At 36.6% G+C, this 27,910-nt stretch overlaps 3 pseudogenes; all 3 read right to left on the reverse strand.

Annotated features, from left to right (window-relative positions):
• Positions 1–628: 628 nt before the first annotated feature.
• Positions 629–16,298, reverse strand: LOC125106889 (olfactory receptor 6C3-like; annotated as a pseudogene).
• A 1,512-nt stretch (positions 16,299–17,810) lies between these two features.
• Positions 17,811–18,750, reverse strand: LOC125106758 (olfactory receptor 6C3-like; annotated as a pseudogene).
• Positions 18,751–23,521: 4,771 nt separating this feature from the next.
• On the reverse strand, positions 23,522–26,124 carry LOC125106890 (olfactory receptor 6C1-like; annotated as a pseudogene).
• Positions 26,125–27,910: the final 1,786 nt, after the last annotated feature.

Here is a 27,910-nt window from a genome sequence, read left to right on the forward strand (position 1 = left end):
CTGGTGGCATGAGTGTAATGATGACTGCCTAACTATTCACCTACCATATATTAAAAATAATACAAATAAAGAAGGAGATGTGTGTAAAAAATGGCATGTCACATGCCTTAAGCATAACTAGAAAACAGAAGACTTATGATCTTCAAATCACTTGTAATAGAAACACTCAAGTCAACTAGCTGAATTGGAGAATTGGACAGAAACTGAACATAGTGTGCAAAAAATTTGGTTGTTACAGATAATTTCATATTTTTATAACTTTAGGAAAGAAAACAGTGATATTAGTAACAAAAAAATTAAGAGTTGATTAAGACAGTGTTTACTCATTCACCATTACAGTATACAACACAATACAATATTTTTATTATTCAGAACAGTCAACAAAACGACTTCTATTTTATAACCATGGGATTTCTATTTGGAACTGTAAATCAATGAGAAAGTAGAACTTGCAGACAGTTTGAAGGAAATACACAACATGGTTACTTTCAGCTTAAAGAAAGCTTAAAGAAAGCTTCAACTAAGTGCTCAGCCTTGCAAGTATATCTGATATGGATATGGGAGGATATTGTAGAAGTTGAAATTTTATTTTTTCTTTGTTGAATCTTCACGATGACATCCATTCATGTTAATATATATTTTCATTTTTTTTCTCAACAACACTGTTAAGTAAGTTTTTGTAAACTTGTTTACTTGCTAGTTCACCAGGACATAAATAAAAGGGCTCAACTTTCGGGGTGGGGGTGGCAATTGAGGTGTTGAGAAGAGCTACTCCTTTGGTCAGTGATGCTCTTTTTTTTTTTGCTGAAGGCTTGACATACATGAATATACAGCTCCCATAAGAGACGGAAATGACAATCAAGTAAGAGGAACACGTGGAGAAAGCCTTTTTCCTCTGACTAGCAGATGGGATTCTCAGGATCGTGCTAAGGATGCACAGGTAGGAGAGAATCACTAATGGCAAAGTGGAGAGCAGAGTGACAAAAGCAAAGAAAAAACCAATCATCTCCAAAGCCATGTGTCTGAGCACGAGAGTGTGTAAGATGGGTAAATAGTCACAAGAGAAATGATCATTATATCAGAAGCACAGAAATCTAGCTGGAGGATGAATGTGAGTGGTGGGGAAATGGTAGAAATCCTCCTAACCAGGACCCAAAGACAAGCAAGGTGCAGATTTTTTTTTTTGCTCTTGATGATGGTGTACTGAAGAAATTTGCAGATGGCAACATAATGATCAAAAGACATGGCAGTGAGAAGGAAAAAATTCAGAAAACACCCATGAAGATGAAGAAAAATCGTTGAGCTAAATAATCGTTATAGGAAATGGTCTTGATATTGTAATGATTTGCCCCCCAAAATCTGAGATAGAACCTGGTGAATGTAATTTCTAAGAAGGAGAAATTCTGAAGGAAGTATATATAGAAGTCTTGAGATGACAGTCTATCAAAGTGAGGATGATGATGGTTAGGTTTCCAGTGACACTTAATACATAAACCACAAATAAAAGATATAGTTGTGGGTCATCTGACATGCTAAGGGAATGAACTCTGTAATCATTGTATTATTTCTGATGCTGCTTTTTATTTCTTTAAGCAAATCTACTGTTGAGAAATAAAACAGAAAGAAAGAGGAGAATAGTAAAGGAATTGAATAGTAGAGGAATAGAACAGTAAAGTAATTAAAGATTTAAATATTCATATTTGCTCTTTTTTTTAAAGTTTTTATTTAAATTCCAGTTGGTGGGACACCTGGGGGCTCAGTGGGTTAAGCCACTTCCTTTGGCTCAGGTCACGATCTCAGGGTCCTGGGATGAGTCCTGCATCAGTCTCTCTGCTCAGCGGGGACCCTGCTTCCCCTCTCCTCTCTGCCCATCTCTCTGCCTACTTGTGATCTCTCTCTCTCTGTCAACTAACAATAATTTGCTCCAATATACCTTCTGTCCCTCTCTTTCTTTCTTCTTCTTCTGGGATCCCAATTATTCTAATATTGTTTCATCTGATGATATTACTTATCTCTTGATCCCCTCATGATCCAGTAGTTGTTTATCTCTTTTTTCTCCGCTTCTTTATTCTCCATTATTTGGTCTTGTATACCACTCATTCTCTCTTCTGCCTCATTTATCATAGCAGTTAGAGCCTCCATTTATGATTGCTCCTCATTAGTAGCCTTTTTGATTTTGACTTGGTTAGATTTTAGTTCTTCTATTTCTCCAGAAAGGGATTCTCCAGTATTTTCTATGCTTTCTTCAAGCTCAGCTAGTATCTCTACATCACTTCTGACATCTTACTAATGCCCATAATAATTAGGTCCCTGGCAGTCAGTACTCCCCCTTGTCCTTTTTTTTTTTTTTTTTGAGGTGAATTTTTCTGTGATGTCATTTTATCCAAAGAAGAATAGATGAATGAGAACAAGAGAACCAATTGCTAAAAGAGTAACAACAACTCCAGAAAAATATACACTAAACAAACCAGAAGACAGAGGAAACCAGGGGAAAAAGAAAGGGGGAAAAATAGAGTATGATCAAGCTTGTGAATAGAACAGAGACACACAATTAGATTTTGGGTGTATTTTGGTCTGTTAGAAGAAATTGCCTCCCAAAATTTTAAAGAAAGAAAAAAAAATATATATATATATGGGTAAATATGATGAAGGGATGTAATATGACTGTAAAGATGAAAATTGAAAAACATTTTTAAGAAAGAATTGATAAGAAGTTGATTGAGAAAAGAAAGAAAAAAATTTTTTTTAAAAAAGGGAGAGAATATGATCAGGCACAACACTAGAATAAGCATATACTAGATTTATGGTATATTTTCGTCTGTTAGAAATTGTATCCTAAAATTTTAAAGAAAGAAAAACATATACATATATACAAAAAATAAGGCTAAATACAGTGAAGGGATAGACTGTGATGGTAAAAATGAAAATTAAAAAGACTTTAAAAAGGAATTGATAAGATAAAATGTTGGTTGAAAAAGGAATGAAGAAAAACTCAAAAGAAAAAGAAAAAGAAAAAATGATAATTAAAGAAATTAACTTTTGAAAGACTAAAAACGGGGAAAATTTTAGGTGTACAGTTTATGACATTAAGTACGTTCACATTGTTGTGCAATGATCACCACTATCCATCTCTAGAACTTTTTCATCATCTAAAACTAAAAACTCTGTACCCATTAAACAATAACTCTGCATTCTCCCCTGCCTCCCAGCAGAGTTTGGTACCACTGTTCTACTTTCTGTCTGTATGAATTTGGCTATTCTAGATTCTTCTATAAGTAGAATCGTATAATATTTGTTTAAAAAAAAAAAGGAATCATGGGACAAAGGCCATGAATTTTATGTGCTGTATTCCTCTAGCACTGGAGTTTGGAGTTCTCATTGATTGGTAACTTGGTCTTGGCTGGATATTCGTGTTGATCTTCTCTGGGAGGGTCCTGTTGCAGTGATTCACAAATGTGTTTGCCTCAGGCAGAATTGTACCTCCCTTGCCAGTGGCCAGGTTTAGTCATCTGCTCTGGTTTGCTCTTTGTAGCTTTTGTTCCCTGAGAGCTTTTCAACATATCTTGGAGGATGAGAATGAAAATGGCGACCCTCCCAATCTCTGGCCCCAGTGGAGCTAAGAACCTCAAGGCCCCACTCTTCAGTGAGCCCTCAGAGAAAAGCGGTCAGTCATTCCTGTCTCCCTGGTCTCTGGCCACACTCCTTGCTTACACGGCCTGTGACCAAGCTTTAGTATCTCGGACATGGCCCTGTTTGGAGTTTCCAAACCCAGCAGATTCTATCATGAGTTCCCATGCCATTCCTCCCTGGGGAGGAAGGGGAGTCTCCTTGAATCTGTTGTTTTCTGGGTCCCCACTTGAAGAATAGTGGCCCTACTGTGCTACAGATCATGGTTTAGGGTAACCCAGAGCTTACAGCCCACTTCTCGGCTCTGTCTTTGCAGCCAGCTTCCCACTATGATACTTGGGAGCTTTGTCACACTCAGGCACCCCTGGTCTTTCTGCGACCCTGAGGGTCTTGAGACCACACTGTCCAGTGAGGGTTCCATACACCCCCCTTGCCACCACCCCCACACCCCGACTGCTTAGCCACTGGAGTGATGTCCCTCAGCAGAGTAGGATTCTATAAGTTCTGACTTTGTGCTCTGTTGGCTTGGTGTTTGCAAATGCCTCACATTCACTTCTCTGCATATCCTACCTTCCAGGAGGTGACTGCTTTTCTCTTCATAGGAATGCTGCTATTCTTTTCCTTGATCTCCTGTTGAGTTGTAGATGTTCAGAGTGGTTTGATAGCTATATAGATGAATTACTAGGACCAGAAGAAATTTAGGTCTCCTACTCCTCTGCCACCTTGCTCCCAATCAGTTTTATTAATTTTTTTCTTCAAAGAAGGAGCTCCTGGCTTCATTGATATGTTTCTATGATTCTTTTTTTGGGGGGGTTCTTTGTCATTTTTTGGTTCTATGTGATTTTTTGGTTCTATGTCATTTTTTTTCTGCTCTAGAATTTATCATTTCCTTTCTTCTACTGGCATTAGGGCTCATTTGTTCTTTTTCTAGCTTTTTAAGTATGAATTTAGATTGTTTATTTGAGTTTTTTCTTCCATCATATAGCAGGGCTGTATTGTTGTATACTTTCCTCCTAGAACCACTTTTTCTTTTTCCCAAGGGTTTTGGGCTAATGTGTTATCATTTTCATTTGTTTCCATATATATATGTATAGGAATGTGTATATATATATATACACATTCATATTTCTTCTCTAATTTTCTGGTTGTCCCATTCATTCTTTAGTAGGATGTTCTTTAGCCTCCATTTATTTGCAGTCTTTCCAAATTTGTTTTTGTGGGTGACTACAAGTTTCATAGTGCTCTGGTTGGGCAATATGTGAGGTATTATCTCAGTATTTTTGTGCTTGTTGACGCCCAGTTGTGACCCAGAATGTGATCTATTCTGGAGAATGTCCATGTGCACTTGAAAAGAATGTGTCTTCTGCTCATTTAGGATGGAGTGTTGTGGATATATCTCTTAAGTCCATCTGGTCCAGTGTGTCATTCAAAGCCATTGTTTCCTTGTTGATTTCTTGCTGAGCCCATCTGGGGTATTAAAGTCCCCTACTATTATTGTATTATAATCAAGGAATTCCTTTATGTTTATGATGATTTTTTTAAAGATTTATTTATTTGACAGACAGAGATCACAAGTAGGCAGAGAGGCAGGCAGAGAGAGAGGAGGAAGCAGGCTCCCTGCAGAGGAGATAGCCCGATGCGGGGCTCGATCCCAGGACCCTGGGATCATGACCTGAGCCGAAGGCAGAGGCTTTAACCCACTGAGCCACCCAGGCACCCCTGATGATTTTTTTTTTAATATATTTGGGTGCTCTGAAGTTTGGGGCATAAGTATTTATAATTGTTTGATCTTCTTGTTGGATAGACACTTTTATTATGATACAGTGCCCTTCTTTGTGTCTTTTTACAGACTTTGATTTATCTGATATAAGTATGGCTAGTTTATCTGCTATCCTTATGGTTACTCTGGCTTTCTTTTGACATCTGTTTCCATGATAAATGTTTCTCCATCCCCACACTTTCAATCTGCCTGTGTCTTTAGGTCTCAAATGAGTCTCTTGTAGGCAGCATATAGATGAGTCTTTTTTTTATTTAATCCATTCAGACACCCTAAGTCTTTTGATTGGAGCATTTAGTCAGTGAATAATTCATTCAGAGTAATTATTTAGTCAGTAAAGCATTTAGTCAGTGAATAATTACATTCAGATTAATTATTGATAGATATGAATTTAGTGCCATTTTATTACCTGCAAACTCATTGTTTCTGATGGTTTTCTCCATTGCTTTCTAGTTTTTGTCACTTTTGGTCTTTCTTCCCCAGTCAAAGAGTCCCCCTTAATATTTCTTTCACAGCTGGTTTTGTCTCCATGAACTCCTTTAATTTATGTTTGTCTGGGAAACTCTTTAACTCTCCTTTTATTCTGAATGATAGCCTTGCTGGATTGAATATTCTTGGCTGCAGATTTTCCACATCAGGTACTTTCAATATACATGCCACTTTTATCTTGCCTGCCAAGTTTCTGTGGAGAGATCTGCTGCTAACCTTATTGGTCTTTGTAAGTTAGGGACTTCTTTTGTTTTACTACTTTCAGGATTTTTTCTTTATCTCTATATTTTGCAAATTTGACTACAGTGTGTCTTGGTGTTGGCCTTCTTTTGTTGATTTTAGTGGCACTTCTCTGCGTCTCCTAATTTTGGATGTTTGTTTCTTCTCCCAGATTAGGGAAATTTTCAGCTATAATTTCCTCAAATAAACCTTCTGCCCCCTTTTGCCTCTATTCTTCTTCTGGGACTCCTATGATATGAATGTTATTACCTTTGATGATATCAGTAAGTTCTCGATTTCATGATCTAAATTTTTCTTTCCCTCTTGTGCAGCTTCATTATTTTCCATAATTATGTATCAGTTATTCATTTCTCTGCTTCTTCTGTATCAGTTATTTATCTCTCTGCTTCTTCCATCCTTGCAGTCACTACATCCAGTGGGTTTCACATCTTAGATATTTCATTTTTCATTTAGGACTATTTTTTAACTTTTATATCTCTGTGGTAGGAGCCTCCCTGGAGTCTTCTATGCTTTTCTCAGGCACAATTAATACCTTTATGATCATTCTTTAAATTCTGGATCAGGCATATTACCTATATCTGTTTCAGTTTGATCCCTGGCCATGACCTTTTCTTGTTCTTTCTTTTGAGATGAATTCCTCCATCTTGGCTTTTTGTCTATGTCTCTGTCTTCTTCTGGGTGTTATGAAAGTTTCTAATGCTTCCTGCTCTGATAGTGATGGCTTTATGAAGAAGAGGTCATATAATGTCCATGCCCAGTGTTCCAGGATGTGTGTCTGGTTGTGTGCTGTGTGGATTCTGCTCCTATGTTATGGCATCTGTTTTCCTCAGGTCAGTCCTTTGCAGTGTTTCTCCTTGCCTCCAGTGGGGAGTGTCTGGACCTTTGCCAGAGTGTGGTTGAGTTTTAACCGAGTGTCTTCTGGTCTGCTTGCCAAAAGAGACCTGAGGCTATTTCCACTAGAGCTGAAGCTTTGCAGAACTCTAGTCAGTAGATGTGCTGTGTGCAGGGTTTGTGCTGGTCTGGGGCCCCACTAAGCAGGTCCTAAGGCACACTTGCTCTAGAAGAGCAGTACCAGTAGATCGCAGCACAGCATGACTTGGCTTAATCAGGTTAGGTTTCAGTGTTGGTACTGTGCTGCTTACTGAAGTTGGTTTATGCTAAGCGGCACAGGAGGAAAATGGCACCAGCCCACTCCTTTTCCCTGGAGAAGAGAGTCCATGCTTGCTTCTCCCACAGAAGCACTTTCAGAGGAGCAAATAATTCTTCCTGTTGCATCACTGACATTTTTCAGTTTGCTGAATTGATACTGTCTCTGGGTCACTTGCCTGCTTGGAGTAGCACAGTGTGCATTGGCCTATATATGAGACAGGCCTGCTGCCTTTTAAAATTCCAAATTTCAGGGACATGGTTTGGCAGGACCTGCACTGGTTCTTTGGGAAAGGGTCGTCCAGTCTGGGACTGATACTGTCATCCAAGATCATTTTAAGAAATGCTTAACTGTCCAGATGCCTGTCCATGTCTGTAATGTCTCATTTGTTCTCTAGATCCTTCTGAGGTTTCAGGGTTTTCAAAAGGAATAATATTTACTCCTAATTACCAATTAATTTAATATGTTAATGAGCTTACTAAAATTCTTTACCGACAAAATTTCTGGGAGGGAATTATTCCACTTTTCATCATCTGTCCTTTCTGTGGTCATAAGATATCAATTCTTTTTGGCTTTATATGCTGGGTGCTAATTTTCACTCTAAAAAATTCACATTGTGCAAAACTGAAGCATAAAGTAGATCTGCTCAGTGTTAAGACACATGAAATAAAGTGTTTTAAATTTTATACAGGAATGATTACATGGTGTCCTGATATTGACTATATTAAAATAATCATTAAAAGATATTTAGATAAGAACATAAAACCATCATGTGGTCCTATCAGTCACCAAGTAATGTTATAATGAACAAAAATGAATGAAACTCTTACTAAATTGTAGCAGTTTTAAAAATGTCTTCATTTATGTATTTCATATAAATTGTGTGGCTTAATGTTATTCACATATACCATTGTGCATAATTGAGATTACTTGTATAAAGCATAAATGTACCCTATTAAGGCAAAAATATATTCCTGAAAGAAAGTATTAAAGACATATTTTATGGTAACTATGACTGGTTTCGACAATGTCACTTTTAATGGCTTTTTTAATTTGTTTAAACATAAGTGCTTTGAGATTTTTCAAGTGTCTTTGCAATCTGTTTGTCCTCTGCCATCTTGTATTTATAAACAGATACTTGAAATATTGAAAATAAAGAATAATTCCAGAAGCTTCTCTATAATTTCACACAAAGGGCATATTAAACTCAACTCTATACTTTAACCCACCTTTCACTAAGGATCTAAGGTCCCAAGTTATCCTATGTATTGCTGCTTAAAGAAGTATTATTTTAACACTTACAATGAAAGAAGTTATAGTTAAAATAATGGTTTATACAATGTTTTTCCAAGCTTGGTGGGCAAGATGATATGATCTTAGTAATGTTAATGATTCAGACGAGCCATAATTTTATCTGCTTTCTTAACAATGGATGCAGGGGATTAGTTGAATGGATAAACAAAAGGTACCATGGAATTTTGTGATCTCAAGACACCAGCATTAACCTGTAGTCCAAATTAGTACATAATTTAGATATAATATTTCAGTGATAAGGGCCTGAAATCAGAGCAGAAAAATAATAGAAGAGTTAAATTTTTATAATAGTCCATAACTGCACAAGGACAAGAAAGTTAACAATTGGGTAACACAGAGCAACAATTTATCAATAGCAATATTTTTTCTCCAATCTTAGGGAAAGTATTAAAAATTCATTGTGTTGATTTAGACTGGGGCTGAGGTCTCTATCCTTCTACACCATAAGAGATGTCAGGCTTGCCTTTATGTTTTGTATCTTCTCAAAGAATGGCGACATAGAACAGCTGACCATGATTAGAATCCTTACCATTTATTCATTCAATAAGTACTTTTTAGATGTTTATTATGTGTTGGGCTTAAGCTTAGGTTTGGAGAATACAAAGATGCTAGTGACAGTTATATGTGTAATTTTCCTTTTACAGCAAAGGGTGAGAATTCTACATTATTTTAGAAATCTCAGATTCCTTTTCTCATATCTGATACAAGCAACATACCCTCCATCTCACTCATCTTCTTGTTCCCTGCAATGATCTGGAAAGACATCTCTAATATTCAATTTATATTCATTATTTAAGACTTACATTTAGTTTCTACTATAGCCAGGATCAGGGGAGTAAGTGCCCCTCACTCTGGGGTCCCAAAGGGACAGGTTTGGCCACTCACTGCTGACAAAACGCAAAGGCAAAGTAATGCATGGTGGTGAAACAAGAAAGGAATTTATTTCAGTGACACTAACTCCAGGAAGACAGTGGACGAGCATCTCAAAGACTGCATCCAAGGTACCAAAGTGCCCAAGTCCTCCCAGACTTATACAAGGGAGATGTGGGAAATGTGAGCTGGTAGGGTCAGGCAGGCAGTAAATTGAAATTGATCATTGTCTTGGAGATATTCTTGTGGAGTCTTGCTGACTGGACAGTTCTCATTGCTTGAGAGGTTACTTTCAGTTCCCATCAGGACATGTTTTGTCCTGAGGGTCTTTGCCTGAGTGAAGCAATAAAATGGAAAGAAGAATTTAATTGATTAAAAAGTTTGAGATCACAATGGAGGTAGCTGAAATCCTCTTTCACTACTTAATCCTAGAGTTCCATAAGTCATATAAATAGTTCAATTCAAATGGAAATTGGGATTATTTAATAATCTTAAATTGTTAGAGACTCTTTGAAGAAAAATTTAAAATGTTTTACTATTCCTTTGGGAGATGCGAAATTATTCAAGTTATATGAATACAGAGTGCACACTGAAGAAGGAGACTGATAGAGCTGCTACTTTAAATTCCAAAAATATTAATCTATTCATGATAAAAGTCAAGAACTTGAAGAATGTGTCATAAATATGCTCATGTTTCAGTATATTTTTGCAATAACACTTACATGATGTTTATGTGTGGGCCAAAATATTATTTAAAATTATACATTATGGGGAAACTGTTATTACATCCAGAGATCTGGAAAATTGCTTTAATATATATGACCTCATCTTCACCTGATTATGTAAGGGTAGAAGGATAATTTCCCTTTACTGTTGGCTGAGACCCTGCTGTAATAAAGGACAGATTAACTGGAGAAAAACAGAAGTTTAATAACATGTATACTTCCTGTATACATGGGTGAGATTTAAGAAAACTGAATAACTCTTTGAAATGGCCCAAGGCCACTACTTTAACATCTTCAACCAAAGACAAAAGAAGTTGTCTGGGGTGGAGAGGGAGCCAGTTGTGGGAAATTATCAGGCAAAGGGTAGTGAATGAGGGTATGGTTATTACACAGATTTAAATCATTACCTTCTCCTTTGATAAGAATTTCTAGAGACAGGATCATCCTCCACTTCCTGGCACAGAAAGGTACACCCTTATAAATGGAGATTTCTCTTATAAATGCAAATGTCTTGGGGAAAGTATCCTCTCAGTTTTCAGAACTATATCTTTGTTATTTCTTAAGAAGAAGAAGGAGAAGAAGAAGAAGAAGGAGGAGGAGGAGGAGGAGGAGGAGGAGGAGGAGGAGGAGGAGGAGGAGGAGGAGGAGGAGGAGAAGAAGAAGAAGGAGAAGAAGAAGAAGAAGAAGAAGAAGAAGAAGAAGAAGAAGAAGAAGAAGAAGAAGAAGAAGAAGAAGGAGAAGAAGAAGAAGAAGGAGAAGAAGAAGAAGAAGGAGAAGAAGAAGAAGAAAATGTCAAAATAATACCATGCCACAGAGGCACATTTTGGGGTGTTATAGTCTGCTCTCTTTAGTTATCTCTGCAAAGACCCTTTTTCCAAATAAGGTCATATCTGTATTCCAGGTGAGAATGCACTTCTGAAGGACACTTTGCTAAGCAGTACAGTACCCAAATGAAATACTATTAATAACAGTTTTAAATAATAACATACCTCCGATGAGCATAGCACTTTATATGCTTTCAATATTTTTAGCAGAATCTGCTTTTATATCAATGTCACAAGCACACTATAAGGGCATTTGCATGAGTTGTATTTCCCACAATGCCAGCTTTATTCAGTCATAAAGCAAGGTGGGAGCAGGCTTAGAATTACAAATTCAATGACATTTCAGTACACATTTAATTTGGCTTCATAAAAGCCACACAAAGCAAATCACAATACAAAGTTATATAGCAAACAAGATACAACAAGGTGTTGCAGGATTTTTTTCTCCTTTGGTGCCATGGTTCTTGATTACACCACTTTGAAGAATGAAGAGGTAGACGAGACAGAGTGGTGGGCAGCAAAACAAGGTTTATTGAGTGACAGTAAAGAAACAGTACAAAAGAGGGAGTGGACCTTACATGAGGGAGCAGGGAACCCTACATGAGGCTCTAGCCATGGGATCATGACTTGAGCTGAAAGCAGGCACTTAACTAATTGAGCCACCCAGGCATCCCTGAAGGCAGATTTTAGGATGAACTTCCTGGAATGACCTCAAAGCAGCTTCACAAAATTAACTCTTCAGGAGAACTCCTCCTCAGGAATCTAGTGCTGTTGCTAGAAAATTTAGGGTCATTTGAATCTGCTATGATCTACTCCAGCAATGTAGATGCTTAACTATAACAATGCATAAAGTTTGTATCTTTTGTGAATGTATCTGATTGGCAGAACTAAAATTAACTTTAGATTCCTAGCTTCAAGGACAACTGAAAATGTAGCCTTTGCAGCCTTTGGATATAGATAGACATATTTGACGGAGTTTGGAAAAATGCAGAATGTGTAAGTTCATAATAAAACACTGGCAGAGTAATGATGTGCAGAAGAGTAATCTAAATTACTCACATCAACATATCAAATAAACATTATTGTCATCCTCAATTAACAGATGGAGTACCACATAAAGTACTCTACAAGGACAGTTGTCCAATAGACACTGTTGTGATGCATAAAGCCAAATTACTTTTGAGTAAATTGCATGTGACTGGCTTTATGACATTTAATTAAAACTAGCATTATTTAAGATATTAATAATTGTTTTTAATTTATTAAGCCCTGGGAGGTACCAGGCATGTTTGTTAGCCTTTGTAAGCCTCGTCTAAATAAATATTTACAACTACCCTCTGAGGAAAATTCCTACTATTCTCTTTAATTTTTGATTAGAAAACTGACTCACTGAGAGTTTAACTAATTTGTCTGAGGTCACACACATGGAATTCTGTTTCTGGGGACTATATAGAGTCAATGATGGACTACATGAGCTGCTACTGATATCTAAAGGGAGCCATGTCAAGGAAGACATTGATATGTGCTAAGTAAATGACACTGTTTAAAAAATGTTATTTTTGAGTAGCATTGTGATTTTTCACTATTGTCTATATGAAAATATCTCAAGAAAACATTAAAGTGTGTTACTCATGGACATCTAATCATAGAGTTCCATCTGGCACCTTAATGATTAAAAGATAGAATTTTGCCCTAGATGTGCCCACAGTGGAAATCCTGGGAGGTAGACCTAAAAAGAAAAGAGAGTTTCTAACTGTTGAGTAAGGAGTTTAAAAGTTGCTACCATTGTTGAAGAGGTATAACAATTTTGTCCATGGTTCTGAAAAACTAGGCATCCTGGAAAACCCAGTCATAGAAAATTATTCAAACAAGGTATCAGAGCAGAGCAATGATAATTTCAAGTAGGAGATATCAACAATTTAGATGGGAATAGGTTTTTTGAGATCTCCATCCTTTTGTTGATTAATTTAACAAATTTTTAGTAAATGACGGCACTATGGTAAGCCCTTTGGTAGGCAAAAATGAACAAAGTATCCCATTTTCTAGCAAAATGTTCATAGTCTGTGAAGATCTAGCATCAAGAAAGATGACATTTCAGTATATGGTGAAATCATCTAATCATATCGATAAGCATACTGTATCACAAAACTCATGTAATCCTATTTGACTATAAATTACAGCAATACAAAGCCAATTTTATAGATGGAGCAAAGAGAGCAATGAGAATTTGAGGACTTTAGCATTAGAGATCTACCATCAGACAGAGTGGTATAGGGCATGATGAACACTAAAGAGATCCAATTATTTAAGTATACAAAGACTTACTGTGACTCAAATCAGACTGATGGAGAATGACAAAGTATTATCTATCAGTGAGAGAATCAGTTGTTAATCCCATATTCTATGGTTATGGCTGCGGTTGTTGTGGATAACTCAATGCTCAATCCAAAAATGACAGAAACTCTTGCCACCAAGAGATGATATTATCGTACAGGCATATGTTACATCTGAGATTACCAGTGGAAGAGTTTGGGATTCTAAGCTTCTTTAGTGAAAGCAATTTTCTGCATTTAAGTTTAGGGATTAAGTTTAATTCCAAAAGAGTAGTTGTCTTCTGAAATTTTTTTTTTTAAGATTTTATTTATTTGACAGAGAGAGATCACAAGTAGGCAGAGAGGCAAGCAGAGAGAGAGAAAGAGGGAGGAGAAAGCAGGCTCCCCGCCTAGGAGAGAGCCCAATGTGGGACTCGATCCTAGCACCCTGAGATCATGACCTGAGCTGAAGGCAGAGGCTTAACCCACTGAGCCACCCAGGCAGCCCCTTCTGAATTTTTTATTTCCTAAGATACATTATTTTGGAGAGAAATCCCCATAAACCAAGCCTGGCATTTTAGATGAGCTTATTTAGTACTCTTGTGAACGAAAGTGCTTTTGTGGGAAAAATAGCATCCTATTCTGACATTCTAAGATTTTTTGATATATGTTCATGTTGCATGATTTCTCACCTCCACCAGTAATTGGTACAATGGCTTCTTTGGGGGGAACAGCTTTGATCTGAATCACTGTTCAGATGCATATTGGCCATATATACATTGTTTCCTATGAATATCTGTCTCATTCTTTAAAAGGAGGAGAAAGCATATTCACTTAAAGGGATTTTTAATATCTTGTGGGGGGGGTAGGTAAAATGTTGAACAGACTTTAAAACATACATTGTTGCTCTTTTCATCTGGTTATTGTGTCTTGAGGCACCATGAGCAGCAAAGTCTCCAAGTGACAACCTGTACTGGTGGTGTGGGAAGTCCTGAATGGGAATCAGTGCCAGTGTCAGAAGTTTCTGGAGATGGTGGAGCTGCAGATCAGCTTGAAGAACTACAACCCACAGAAGGACAAATGCTTCTCAGGCACATTCAGGCTCAAGGCCACTCATTTCAATAAACCCTAGTGCTAATTTAAAAAAAAAAAAAAGAAATATAATATCCATATAAGGAACACTGGTATTGGTTTTATAACATAACTTTTTTCTGTGCATAATGAATTGAGTCAATAAAATTAGCTTCTCATGGAAAGCATAAAAGAGAAGTAATGACTCCTTTCAATTTTCTCTTTCTATCCACATTATTCCCATTCACTTCGCTCACTTTAATACCTGTCATTTGCAATCATTATTCTCTTTGCCCAGGATATCCATTTAATTATATTTTTTTACTTTTACTTGGAATTCTTACTGCATTATTGAAAATGCTGTGAGCAGTCCTATATTTTATATTCATATGGCCCTGGGTATATGTTTTTATAAAAGATTAATAATTCCATACCTAAATGTCTTTTTTATCTGTTGCTCAAAATCTTATAAGGTGGTGATGGTCTATTCTAATAATCCAAATGGCTAGTGCAAGCCTGCTATGTAGTTGCTTTCAAAGTCTTTTCAGAAATAACATCTGAATGATTTTCACCATAAGAATTAGGAAGAAATTATAAGAGACCCTTAATCTCAGGAAACAAACTGAGGTTTGCTGGGGAGTGGGGAGGGAGGCGTAGGGTGGCTGGGTGGTGGACATTGTGGGGGGGGTTATGTGCTGTGGTGAGTGCTGTGAATTGTGTTAGACTGATGATTCACAGACCTGTACTCCTGAATCAAATAATGCATTATATAAAAAAAAAATGCAACAGCAAAGGCAAAGAAGACACAGAATGTGGAGAGCTGGAAAAAAACTTGATCATTTGTTCCTATAAAGCATTAAAAAGTACAATAGGTAAGAAAAAAAGAAGGAGGAAGATATTATATTTGTGAGTTTTCTATTCCTGCTTATAGTAAGCTGTTAATGTCCACATAATAGGTATTAAATATTGTTATTGGTTTTTCTTATAGTTTACCTAGTTTGTGCATGAACTTAATTTGTCAAATATATCCAGTGTTTCCTAATGTAAGTTGGTAAATTCCTGAAAAAGTCTTAGAAATCTAGACTGTGGTCATTGATATAAATGCCTTCAAAATAGATCTGCGATAGTAATAGATATGGTGTGGTAGCAGGTTAAATGGAGTGTAAGATGAATGAATGATCTACAATGTTGTTTGAGGGTAAAGGGAGTCTTGCTGGAGAGTCTTAGAGAGTATCATAATCCTATTCTCAAAAACCCTTCTTACTGGGGGCCTGGGTGGCTCAGTTATTAAACATCTGCTTTCAGCTCAGGTCAAGATCCCAGGGTTCTGGGATTGAGCCCCATATCAGGCTCCCTGCCTGGCAGGAAGCCTGCTTCTTCCTCTTCCACTCCTACTGCTTGTGTTCCCTCTCTCACTGTCTCTCTCTGTCAAATAAATAAATAAATATTTATTTTAAAAAAGCAACATTCTTACTGAGGAAATAGTGTGACTTTTTTTTAAGATTTTATTTACTTTGACAGACAGAGATCACAGAGAAGCAGGCAGAGAGAGAAGAGGAAGCAGGCTCTCTGTTGAGGAGAGAGCCCAACGCGGGGCTTGATTCCAGGACCCTGGGATCATGACCTGAGCTGGAGGCAGAGGCTTTAACCCACTGAGCCACCCAGGCGCCCCTATGTGGCTTTTTTGAAAAAAAACATATGTGGTAATGAACGAGAAATAAAACATAGGCGAAAACTGAGATAACAGCCAAAGCAGACAAGGTTTGTCTTATGCATGTGACTTTAGGGTTAAAAAGAATCAACGTTAAGCAATTATTGAGAAACTGACACTAATTGTGCTAAGGCAGGAAAACTGTTATTTTCCTTGATGATGATAACATTACCTGGCCGATAGCTTCTCATGTTTAAGTTGCTGCATTGATCAAATTAAATTTAAATTTCATGTTGTTTTTCTCCCCACTAGAATCTAAGTTAGAACAAGAATCCTCTGTCTTCATCACTCTATCCCCAAAGCCTGCCGTAAGTAAGAAAAGCCTGAATGAGCTCATTAAACATTACAAAGTCTTTTTAATGTAACAATCCTAATATTGAACAGGAGCTTTTTTTTAAGATTTTTTTATTTGATAGACAGAGATCACAAGTAGGCAGAGGCAGGCAGAGAGAGAGGGAGAAGCAGGCTCCCTGCTGAGCAGAGAGCAGGATGCAGGACTCTGATCCCAGGACCTTGGGATCATGACCTGAGCCAAAGGCAGAGGCTTTAACCCACTGAGCCACTCTGGCACCCCAAGAACATGAGCTTTTATTCATAAACTATTACAAGTGAATGTCAGGGTGAAGATGAAAGTAACCCAATTAGTCTGGGTTTTGAGATGAAAGTGATTCAAATGCCAGTTCTGAAAGCTGCAATCTCTGTACATTGAACTTTCAACCTCAATTTCATCATGTTCATTTACCTATAAACTGGAAGTAATAATGTTCACTTTCTAAGAAGTTTTGTAAAATAAATACTGCATGTGATTTGCTTAACACAGAGTAGTGTGTAGAATATTATCAGTAGATGTTTTTTCTCTTCCGTACCTCCCAAAACCCTAAAGTCCGTTCTAGATGCCACAAATAAAGCTCAGTTCTCCAGAAAGGTGAATTTCCAATGGCTTATCATAGTTTCATCCATTTTATACGTTTGGTGTATTTTTACATTGTCTGTTCTTTGCCTATTTTTTAATTTTTGATCTGCCTAAGGAAAAATACTTCTAAGAGAGATTAGTCATTAATAGCACCCCAAAAAGTTGTTGGCAGGATTAAATGAGTCAATACAAAGAAAACAATAGCTCTAGAAGGTAGGAATTGCTGAAAATTTTTATGTTATCTTCTACCCCCTTCTACCTCCTTTCTCTTCCTCCTCATTAGCATCTTAATTATTATAAATGGTATAAATATTTTTTAGTATGTATGAGTCTCTAATCTTTTAATATTTTGAAGTACATATTTGTCTTTTATTCCCAGTCCTCTGGTGATTGTGTTTACTTGATTTCATGGAAATGACAAAGAGAATCAGAGTTTTCTAATAACATTAATTTCTATTACTGGGTAAGAATGAAAAGTTCAGAAATCCACATCTATCCTGACACTCTTTCCATCAAACTAAATGCTCAGTGTCTCTTCAAAGGCAAACCACTACCATTCAAAATCATAATCATTAACCCAGATGTTTTACTGCATTGAACCCAGAATTTACAGAAAATTCTGAAACAATATTCAGTTCATCAAATGTATTGAGGTCAAGGATTGGGAAACTTTAATATGGGAGTGGAAAAATGGGGAAAATACATAACTCTAGTAAAGGAAAGGGAGTTTTGAGAAAGTGTGAATAATAGTATTTACAAGAACGTCATCCTTTTAATGCTCCTTATACTTTCATTTACTGGAGAAAAACATAACCTTTTGGATAGTGTCTTTAAAGGCTTGCTTTACTTGCTGGTTCCTGAGGGTATATATAAATGGATTCATCATAGGAGCGACAGAACTATTCAGAATAGCCACTCCTTTGATCAATGATGCCTTTTCTTTTGCAGAAGGGTTGGCATACATGAATATGCAGCTTCCATAAGAGATGGAAATGACAATCATGTGTGAGGAACATGTAGAAAATGCCTTTTTTCTCTGATTGGCAGAGGGGAGGTTCAGAATGGTTCTAATAATGAACATGTAGGACAAAATTATTAGTGCAGAAGTGGAAAGCAGAATCACTATGGCAGAGTAAAAACCGATCACTTCTAAGAGCCATGTGTCTGAACAAGATAATTGCAAGAGGGGAAAATAATCACAAGCAAAGTGATCAATGACATTGGAACCACAGTAATCTAACTGGAGAAAAAGAATAACTAGTGGGAAGATATTTAAGAATGCTGCTAGCCAAGCACAAAAGACAAGTAAAATGCAGACTCTTTTGTTCATGATGGTTGTATAATGCAAGGGTTTTCAGATGGCAACATAGCGGTCATAGGACATGGCAGTTAGAAGGTAAAACTCAGTTATACCCATGAAGGTGAAGAAAAACAACTGAGCTGTACAATTATTGTATGAGATCGTCTTATCTCTGGTGATAATTGTGCCTAGAAATCTAGGAATACAGACAGTTGTATAGGATATTTCTAATACAGAGAAGTTCCTGAGGAAGAAATACATGGGGGTCTGTAGATGGGAGTCAACCAAGGTGAGAGTGATGATGGTCAAATTACCAGTGACACTTAATATATATATGTGATAATTAAGAAGAGAAAAACATAATCTGAAGCTGTGGGTCATCTGATAGCCCTAGAAGAATGAATTCTGTGGGTACTGTGCGGTTTTTCATTGCCGATCCTTTCTTTCCCACTTTAGAACAGAAACTGTATGTTCCCCTATAGGACATATAGGACATCTGATAGCCCTAGAAGAATGAATTCTGTGGGTACTGTGCGGTTTTTCATTGCCGATCCTTTCTTACCCACTAGAACGGAAACTGTATGTTCCCCTATAGGACATAAAAAGTTAAAACAGGATTGAAGTTAGAGTACAGAATCTTAAATATATCCACAGTGATGAATAATCTATGAAACCCAAAAACAAATGTTTTCCTTCAGCAACTCTCCAATTTCTACTGGACCTCACGTTCAAGTAATACATATTATTTGAAGTTAAATACTGATTTCTTTTTGTTGAAAATGCACTGTCATGGGCCATGGATAAAAAAATCTTATTCTAACATTTAAGCAGAAGCTACTTATTTTAATGTTTTTAAAAAATAATATTCTAATTATTCTTGAAAATATTTAGCTCCTTTTATAAAAAAACATGAAAATATTCTAATTGATATTTTTCTTTTCCTCGATATTCTAAAAACTACTCTGGATTATGGATAATCTAAATACAGGGTTTCAAATCTCACAGGAGTTATTTGGGCCCACCTCCACATTTCATATTTGGAGACCTATATAGTTTAGGAAACTTCCACAAGTTTACACAATTAGTCACCATAGTAATCATCTCACTATACACGTGCAAGTTTATCCATGGGAATGTTGGCATTCCCTCATAAATTACTTTCTTAAGAGTTTGGTTGATGCTATCACACTCTTATCAGTTTTTTTTTTGCTTTATTGATAAAAAGATCTAATGGACAAGAAGGTAACCTTCCATTAGTAAATTAAATAGTTGCCTAGAGTAGTTGAAATCATTCAATGCATAATCCTTTTCTTTTCCTTTTTCTTTTTTTTTTTTTTTTGTTATAGAATACTGCTATGGAAAATGAACAAGTGGATGGTCAAAATAACATCAACTGGGAAGCAGATAGTCTTTCCAATTTTAAATATAATCCTTTGTATGTGACAGAGTACATTTTTAAATTAGGTAAAAATGAACAATCCAAGATTTATTTCTGTGTTCCTGCTTTAGGATTTTATTAATAGTCTCTTGGTAGTAAGCAATTATTTAATTTTTAATATTGAAATGGTTGTAAATCCACAAACATATATGCAAACATGATCTTTAAAACATTTAAAATGAAGATTCCATATATTATATTGAAGAATAAAAAATTTACTTACTTCCTGATTCTTCTTGATGACCTAGTCTCAAATTTTAACAACTGATTTGCTTAAACATTTACACAATTTCAGAGCGGGTAAATCGAGTTAGCAAAATATTTGGTTTCTACTGTGCTCTCCAAACAAGTTTAACTTTTTCATGGTTCTTAGGGATTATAATTCTCTTTGAATCACAATATCCTTCATTCCTGATATTATAAAATGCTGACAACATTTTATTATAATTCAACTCATTCTTGCTTTTCATCTCTCTCTCAAACTCTACATACAATTCAGTTACACCTAGGTTGCCTAGTACTTTCCCATTTGGCTCTGTTCATATAATACAAAGCACTATTTATTCAATTATTTTTCTTTCTATTCATGCAAATATTTAAAATCAATATTTTGTAATTCTATGATTATACGCCTATAAAACCTAAGTAATATTTTCCTTAAGTTCATGGACTGTTATATTTTCCTGCAAACACTGTTTTGAGAAACAAAAATATGGAATGTTCTTCATGTCTGCCATACAAATGGAACTGGACTTATTTTATCTGTGACTTTTTGATGGTCTGGGGTAATTCATTAAGTAAATAGAGTGCCAAGGATAAGAATCCTTAAAGACAGAGGTGAATCATTTTTATAAATATTGATTAAGAAGTACAAACATTGGGGCGCCTGGGTGGCTCAGTGGGTTAAGCCGCTGCCTTCGGCTCAGGTCATGATCCCAGGTCCTGGGTTCGAGCCCCACGTCGGGCTTTCTGCTCAGCAGGGAGCCTGCTTCCTCCTGCCTCTCTGCCTGCTTGTGATTTCTCTCTGTCAAATAAATAAATAAAATCTTAAAAAAAAAAAGAAGTACAAACAGCAAAATGACTCAGGTAAATGGGTAAATATACAAATGACAAGATCCTAAGTATGTGAAAGCTTGATTTAGAATTTCACTCTTCTATTGCTTCTCGGCCTTTTGGCTAAGATCAAGTGTAGAATTTCACTCTTCTGTGATTGCATAAGGAACCCACATTTTTCTTCCAGAAACTGGGCTTGTCTTCAGTAGAATTAGTGTGCTGATATCTTTTGAATTTTGGCTATCTAGAGAAGAATTCTTTATCAGGATGAAATGGTGGAAAACACTGCTGTGGATTTCTAGTATGACTGATTGTCTTCTGAAATGGACAACCTCTTAAAGACCGATGAGGAGGTTTATACCTACATCGACCCTTTGAATTTAGGGAAGCCATTCCCAAGCCCCTCCCTAATGTGGCTTTTGTTGCCTTTTGACTACTTTCTTCACTGTGTTATTTACTTCCATTAAACAGTTATTTATATTTGTGCATATGACATCTTCTCATATTGAGAATATTTGTGAATCAATAAAATAAATATCTGGAAAGCTGGCATTGGATATTTTGACTTGTTTATTTCCAGAATTCCTTCAATGACAGATATCATTTTTATTACCTGAAGGATAATATAGTATAGAGATATAGGAGCGCCTCAATGGCTCAGTGGCTTGGGCCTCTGCCTTCGGCTTAGGTCATTGTCTAAGGGTCCTCGGATTGAGCCCCACATCAGGCTCTCTGCTCAGCAGGGAGACTGCTTCCCCCTCTCTCTCTGCCTGGCTCTCTGCCTACTTGTGATCTCTCTCTCTGTGTCAAATAAATAAATAAGATAAGAAGAAATACATATGAAAATACCATATGTACACATATGTGTAATATAAATTTATATTTAACAATTTATCTTTATTTTCTTCGCAGTTATAAATGTGGGCATAAAACGTGTGCATTTAATACAGTAGTGCAGTAGTAGGGCAGATTATCACTATTTGTGGGAGGCAGGATGCAGATTATTTACAAGATTGAAAGATGAGAGTATTTGAAAGTGGGACAAAAGAAAGAAGTGAGAAGGATGAACAAACCACTGACTCACACATAGGAAAATACGTAGATGCTCAGATGTGTTAAATTTATTACTGCTACACATTAAAATAAGCATTGAAAATATTTATTCAAGATATTTCAGTGGAGATGGTGAAACTGATTCTCTACTTGTGAAAATTCTATTCCTTTGCCTTTAGTTTTGTATTCAAATAGCAATTCTTTTTATATTTTACTCAGAGCTTTTATTGATTACCAGGCACTGACCATAAAATTATCTCATTTTTTCAAACAGGCAGACAATACAAAACCATCTGAGGTCAGTGCTATTATTATTCAGGAAAAGAAAGATTCTGAGGCAGAAAGAATTTAAAGTGTCTGGTGTTCACCATTTGTGTGTTTCTGAGCAACACAATCTTTAGTGTCTCACAGGAAAAGGGAATGAATTTCTATCTCACAAAACACTGTACTTCATGAAATATCCTATTAGACATGTTTCTTCTCCATATCTTTTCTCAAACTCCTAGATACCGGATTGTCTCTCTCTTTCCTCCTCGATCAATCACCCTCTCACTCTCTTTCTACCCTTACTGCTTTATTCCTAGTTCCTAATAGCTGTCTATTTTCTTTTCTTTCTTTTCTCTAAGCCTCAGAATAATTTACTTTTAATGAAGACGGATTACACCTGTTACCCTCCTATCCACAAGCTAGTAGGCATCTGCTTTTTAATAATGTGTCAATTACCTCCATGTATTCTGAGGTTGATGAGTGACTATGTTTTAAGTCAATGAAACATCGTTCAAGCTACAGGTTTCACTCTCCTCAGAGAGTGGAAGATGGATTTTAATTACAAATAATGGTTTGCTGTAACATGTTCTAAATCAAATATGAAATTTGTTAAATCAAATGGTTAAGGGATCCAAATCTTTTAAGACTTTCTCTAAAACCTGAACTGGAATCCTATTACTTGTTACTTCCAGTATGCATTACTAATCATTTTCAGTGATATATTATCATGCTCTTGTGGAGGTAAGCCCCTCCACTAGATGTCTGGTTGGCCTCGTACTTACTGACTACCATCATTTAATTGAGCTATTATTCTATAGGTTGAATTTTTAGTCTCAGAAGTCTGTTGATTGACAGATGATGTTGGACCTGATAAGTTACTAGGTGTAACCCATATAGTTAAGAGAATCTTTTTTGTGTGTGAAAAAAAATAAGGGTTTTCATCATGGAAGTTCCTACCATTAGAAATTTCTAATGCAAATCTTAACAAGAACTGTTCTCAATAACTTCATGAAAAATCAATACACATCAAATAAACTGATTTTTGCATAGTTGTCAAAAGGCCTACTGTAAAATAAAAGATGAAAATGAACACCAAATGCCTTAGAAAATATTCAATTAATTATTCCTTTGTCATACAAAATACTGAGTTTTGATAAAATGCACATTTTATATGATCACTGTTTTAAAAGCTAACTCAGTGTTATGCACATTGTTACATGTGTTTATGTTGGGTAAAATATAAGTCAGAACACTACGGCATTGGAACATTTTAAATTATTCAAATGTATTTATGTATTCAAAAAATGTTTATCGAATGCCACTACCTGGCAGATGCTGGTTCTAAGGGAAGAGTATTAGTGATTCTGGTTAAAAATCTAACAACTGCATCTCAGGGGTGGAGATGAGGGGTGATCTGTAGAGCTGATCCTAAGATGTGAAGTGTGCTTGTCTGTCTCACATTGGCAGGTTTCAACAAACTGATGTGGGCTTTCTGAGTGCAGGTAATTGAGAAGACACAGCACAACCAGCAGGTCCCCTGCTGCGGGGACCACAGCATTTTGTCTACAGAGGCGGACAGAGATCTCTGCTCTCCTAGAGTGAGGAATGTGAGAGAAAGCAGACAATAAGCACGTGAACATGATTGATTCTCAAATTATAGGGTCTTTTATAAATTAGTAATATTTTTGTTAAAGGAAGAGAAAACTGAAAAACCTTGGAACTGGGGGCTACTATAATTTTATGTAGAGAAATTGGGGGAGGCCTATTGAGGTGACATGCAGCTATCTGGAGAGGGTGTGTCTGGTTTAAGAACCATCTAGTGTAAATGCACTAAGGCTTTAAGAGGAAAACATACTGTGATTTGCTAGAAAAGATTATTTTTTTCTTCCTTTCCAATATTAGTAAATTTATTGGTGCTTGTCTGCTAGTCTCCTGGATAGAATATGCAGTTAGTATTGAATAAACCACAGTGATGTGAGCTTGTAACTGAATTTTGTTTAAAATGATTTTTCTATGAACAAAAGATACCAGAAACAAATAAGGTTTTGCATCCTTGCACTTCAATGAATTGTATGTGTAAGCTATTATATCAAAGAGCCAGAAAAGGTATGAGAGAACTTAAAATCTTAGGTGTTGATTCTCAAGAAGAGTAGTGTTAAAGTCAAGTATTTTAAATACACTACTAAGGTGGCTCGGGGTGGTTCCGTGGGTTAAGCCTCTGCCTTCAGCTGAGGTCTGGATTTCAGGGTCCTGGGATGGAGCCCCGCATCGGGCTCTCTGCTCAGCAGGGAGCCTGTTTCCCGACCCCCTCTCTCTACCTGCCTCTCTGCCTACTTGTGACTTTTCTCTCTGTCAAATAAATAAATAAAACCTTAAAAAATTAATACACTACTAAGAAACAGTAAATGTACTCATATCTGGTACTAGGATTATTTATGTCTTCAGGCTTTTTTAAAGAACTGATATAGTTTATGTGTTAATTAAGGCGTTGCTAGAAATAAGGGCTACTTCAGTTTCCCATAAATACAGTGTGACTTCATAATTGCATTTTAAATTGGTAAATTATATGGCACAGAAAATTTTAAACTGGGACTTGAAAAATACTTTGAGACCTCAAAAAGAGTAATATATTCACTTTCTTAGTGATAGTTTTTTACATAGTTACTAAGTATGCTATCATATGGAGAGGATAGTACATGTAATATTCCAGTAAGACTAAGTTATTTACAGTTTTTTGTAGAGTAAAATAATAATAATGTTAAACATGACTATTTTCTGAATTCCTTCAAGAATGTTTCTTGGTGAAATCATAAAACAATTTTAACTCGTTGATCTTACAGTGTCTTTTTGTCTTTCTTTGATCTTTCTAAGTTTCATTGTGGAAAAAATTGGTATTTAAAAATATTAGAAGAAGGAAATGAGGTCAGTCTCATAGGAGTGAAAAGACTATCTCAAAGGAAGGAAATGCATGAGGAAAGTGATTGGAATGAAGTGGACAATATATATATATATCTCAGTATTTCTCAAATATCCTCAGTATACTGCTGGCAACAGAAATACAAGTAATGAAACAGAACTCTAGTAAGACTACGTGGATATTCATAGACCTTTGTGGGGCCCTGTTTCCTATTTACTTGTTCTTGACTATGTCTCTAATTTATGACAACATTTTTATTTTTTTTTTATTTGCTTGAGAAAAATACAATCTTCCTTGCCCTGTCCATGAAGGCTCGCTTGACTTGCTGGTTCCTTAAGCTGTAAAGAAGGGGTCAGCATGGGGGCTACTGAGGTGTTTAGCACAGCAAACCCTTGCTCAGAGACACTCTGTCTTTTGCTGCTGGAATAATGCACATGAAATGCAGCTGCCATAAGAGATGGAGATGACAATCATGTGGGATGAACAGGTGGAAAAGGCCTTTGTCCTCTGACTAGCAGAAGGAATCCTCAAAATTGTTCTGATGATATATATGTAGGACAGAATTATTAATGCCAAAGTGAACAGTAGAGTAAACACAGCACAGGAAAAACCCACTGTCTTTAGGAATTATGTGTCTGAACAAGAAAGGTGTAGTAAGGGGAAATAATTACAGGTAAAATGGTCTATAACATTGGACTTACAGTAATCAAGCTGCATGAACAGCATGAGTGATGGGAATATGATTAAGAATGAAATCAGCCATGAAGAGAAGACAAGGAGTATGCAGGACTCTGGGATACATGACTGGTCATGTAATGCAGAGGTTTTGCAGATGGCAGTGTAAAGGTCATGGGACATGGCAGCAAGAAGGTAAAATTCAGTGACTCCCACAGAATGAAAAAACAAAACAAACAAAACAGAAACAAAAACAAACAAACAAACAAAAAAAACTGAGCCATGCAATCATTAAAGGAAATGGTTTTATCTCCTGTAATCAGGGTGCCCAGGAACGTGGGTATGCTGACAGTTGTGAATGAAAACTCTAGCAAGGAGAAATTTCTGAGGAAGAAATGCATGGGAGTCTGGAGGTGGAAATCCAAAAGGGTAAGGTGAGCATATAGGTGATGAGCAGAAAGACAAAGATCACCCCCTAAAGCTGTGGGTCATCTGACAATTCCAGGAGGATAAACTCTGTATATCCTGTGTTTTTTTTTTATTTTATTTTTTATAAACATATATTTTTATCCCCAGGGGTACAGGTCTGCGAATCGCCAGGTTTACACACTTCACAGCACTCACCATAGCACATACCCTCTCCAATATCCATAACCCCACCCCCCCTCTCCCAACCCCCCTCCCCCATCAACCTCAGTTTGTTTTGTAAGATTAAGAGTCACTTATGGTTTTGTCTCCCTCCCAATCCCATCTTGTTACATTTATTCTTCTCCTACCCCCTCAACCCCCCATGTTGCATCTCCTCTCCCTCATATCAGGGAGATAATATGATAGTTGTTTCTCCGATTAGTTGATATAGTTGTTTAGTGAAATAGTTGTTTAGTTGATATAGTGATAGTTGTTCTCTGATGACTTATTTCACTAAGCATGATACCTCTAGTTCATCCACGTCGTCGCAAATGGCAAGATTTCATTTCTTTTGAGGGCTGCATAGTATTCCATTGTGTATATATACCACATCTTCTTTAACCATTCGTCTGTTGATGGACATCTAGGTTCTTTCTATAGTTTGGCTATTGTAGACATTGCTGCTAATAAACATTTGGATGTTTGGATCACTACGTTTGTATCTTTAGCATAAATACCCAGGAGTGCAATTGCTGGGTCATAGGGTAGTTCTATTTTCAACATTTTTGAGGAAACTCCATGCTGTTTTCAGAGTGGTTGCACCAGCTTGCATTCCCACCAACAGTGTAGGAGGGTTCCCCTTTCTCCACCATCCTCGCCAGCATCTGTCATTTCCTGACTTGTAATTTTAGCCATTCTGACTGGTGTGAGGTGATATCTCATGGTGGTTTTGATTTGTATTTCCCTGATGCCGAGTGATATGGAGCACTTTTATGTGTCTGTGGCCATCTGGATGTCTTCTTTTGCAGAAATGTCTGTTCATGTCCTCTGCCCATTCTCTTGATGGATTATTTGTTCTTTGGGTGTTGAGTTTGCCTAAGTTCTTTATAGATTTTGGACACTAGCCCTTTATCTGATATGTCATTTGCAAATATCTTCCCATTCTGTCAGTGTCTTCGGTTTGTTCACTGTTTCCTTTGCTGTGCAAAGCTTTTGATCTTGATAAATCCCAAAAGTTCATTTTTGCCCTTGCTTCCCTTGCCTTTGGTGATGTTCCTAGGAAGATGTTGCTGCGGCTGAGGTCAAGAGGTTGCTGCCTGTGTTCTCCTCGAGGATTTTGATGAATTCCTTTCTCACATTGAGATCCTTCATCCATTTGAGTCTATTTTCGGTGTGTGGTGTAAGGAAATGATCAATTTCATTTTTTCTGCATGAGGCTGTCCAATTTTCCCAACACCATTTATTGAAGAGGCTGTCTTTTTTTCCATTGGACATTCTTTCTGCTTTGTCACAGATGAGTTGATCATAGAGTTGCGGGTCTATTTCTGGGCTCTCTATTCTGTTCCATTGATCTATGTGTCTGTTTTTGTGCCAGTACCATGCTGTCTTGATGATGACAGCTTTGTAATAGAGCTTGAAGTCCGGAATTTGGGATGCCACCAACTTTGGCTTTCTTTTTCAATATTCCTTTGGCTATTCGAGGTCTTTTCTGGTTCCATATAAATTTTAGGATTATTTGTTCCATTTCTTTGAAAAAAATGGATGGTACTTTGATAGGAA

The sequence above is a fragment of the Lutra lutra genome, chromosome 8 (assembly GCF_902655055.1).
Source record: "Lutra lutra chromosome 8, mLutLut1.2, whole genome shotgun sequence".
In the NCBI taxonomy this organism is placed as follows: domain Eukaryota; kingdom Metazoa; phylum Chordata; class Mammalia; order Carnivora; family Mustelidae; genus Lutra; species Lutra lutra.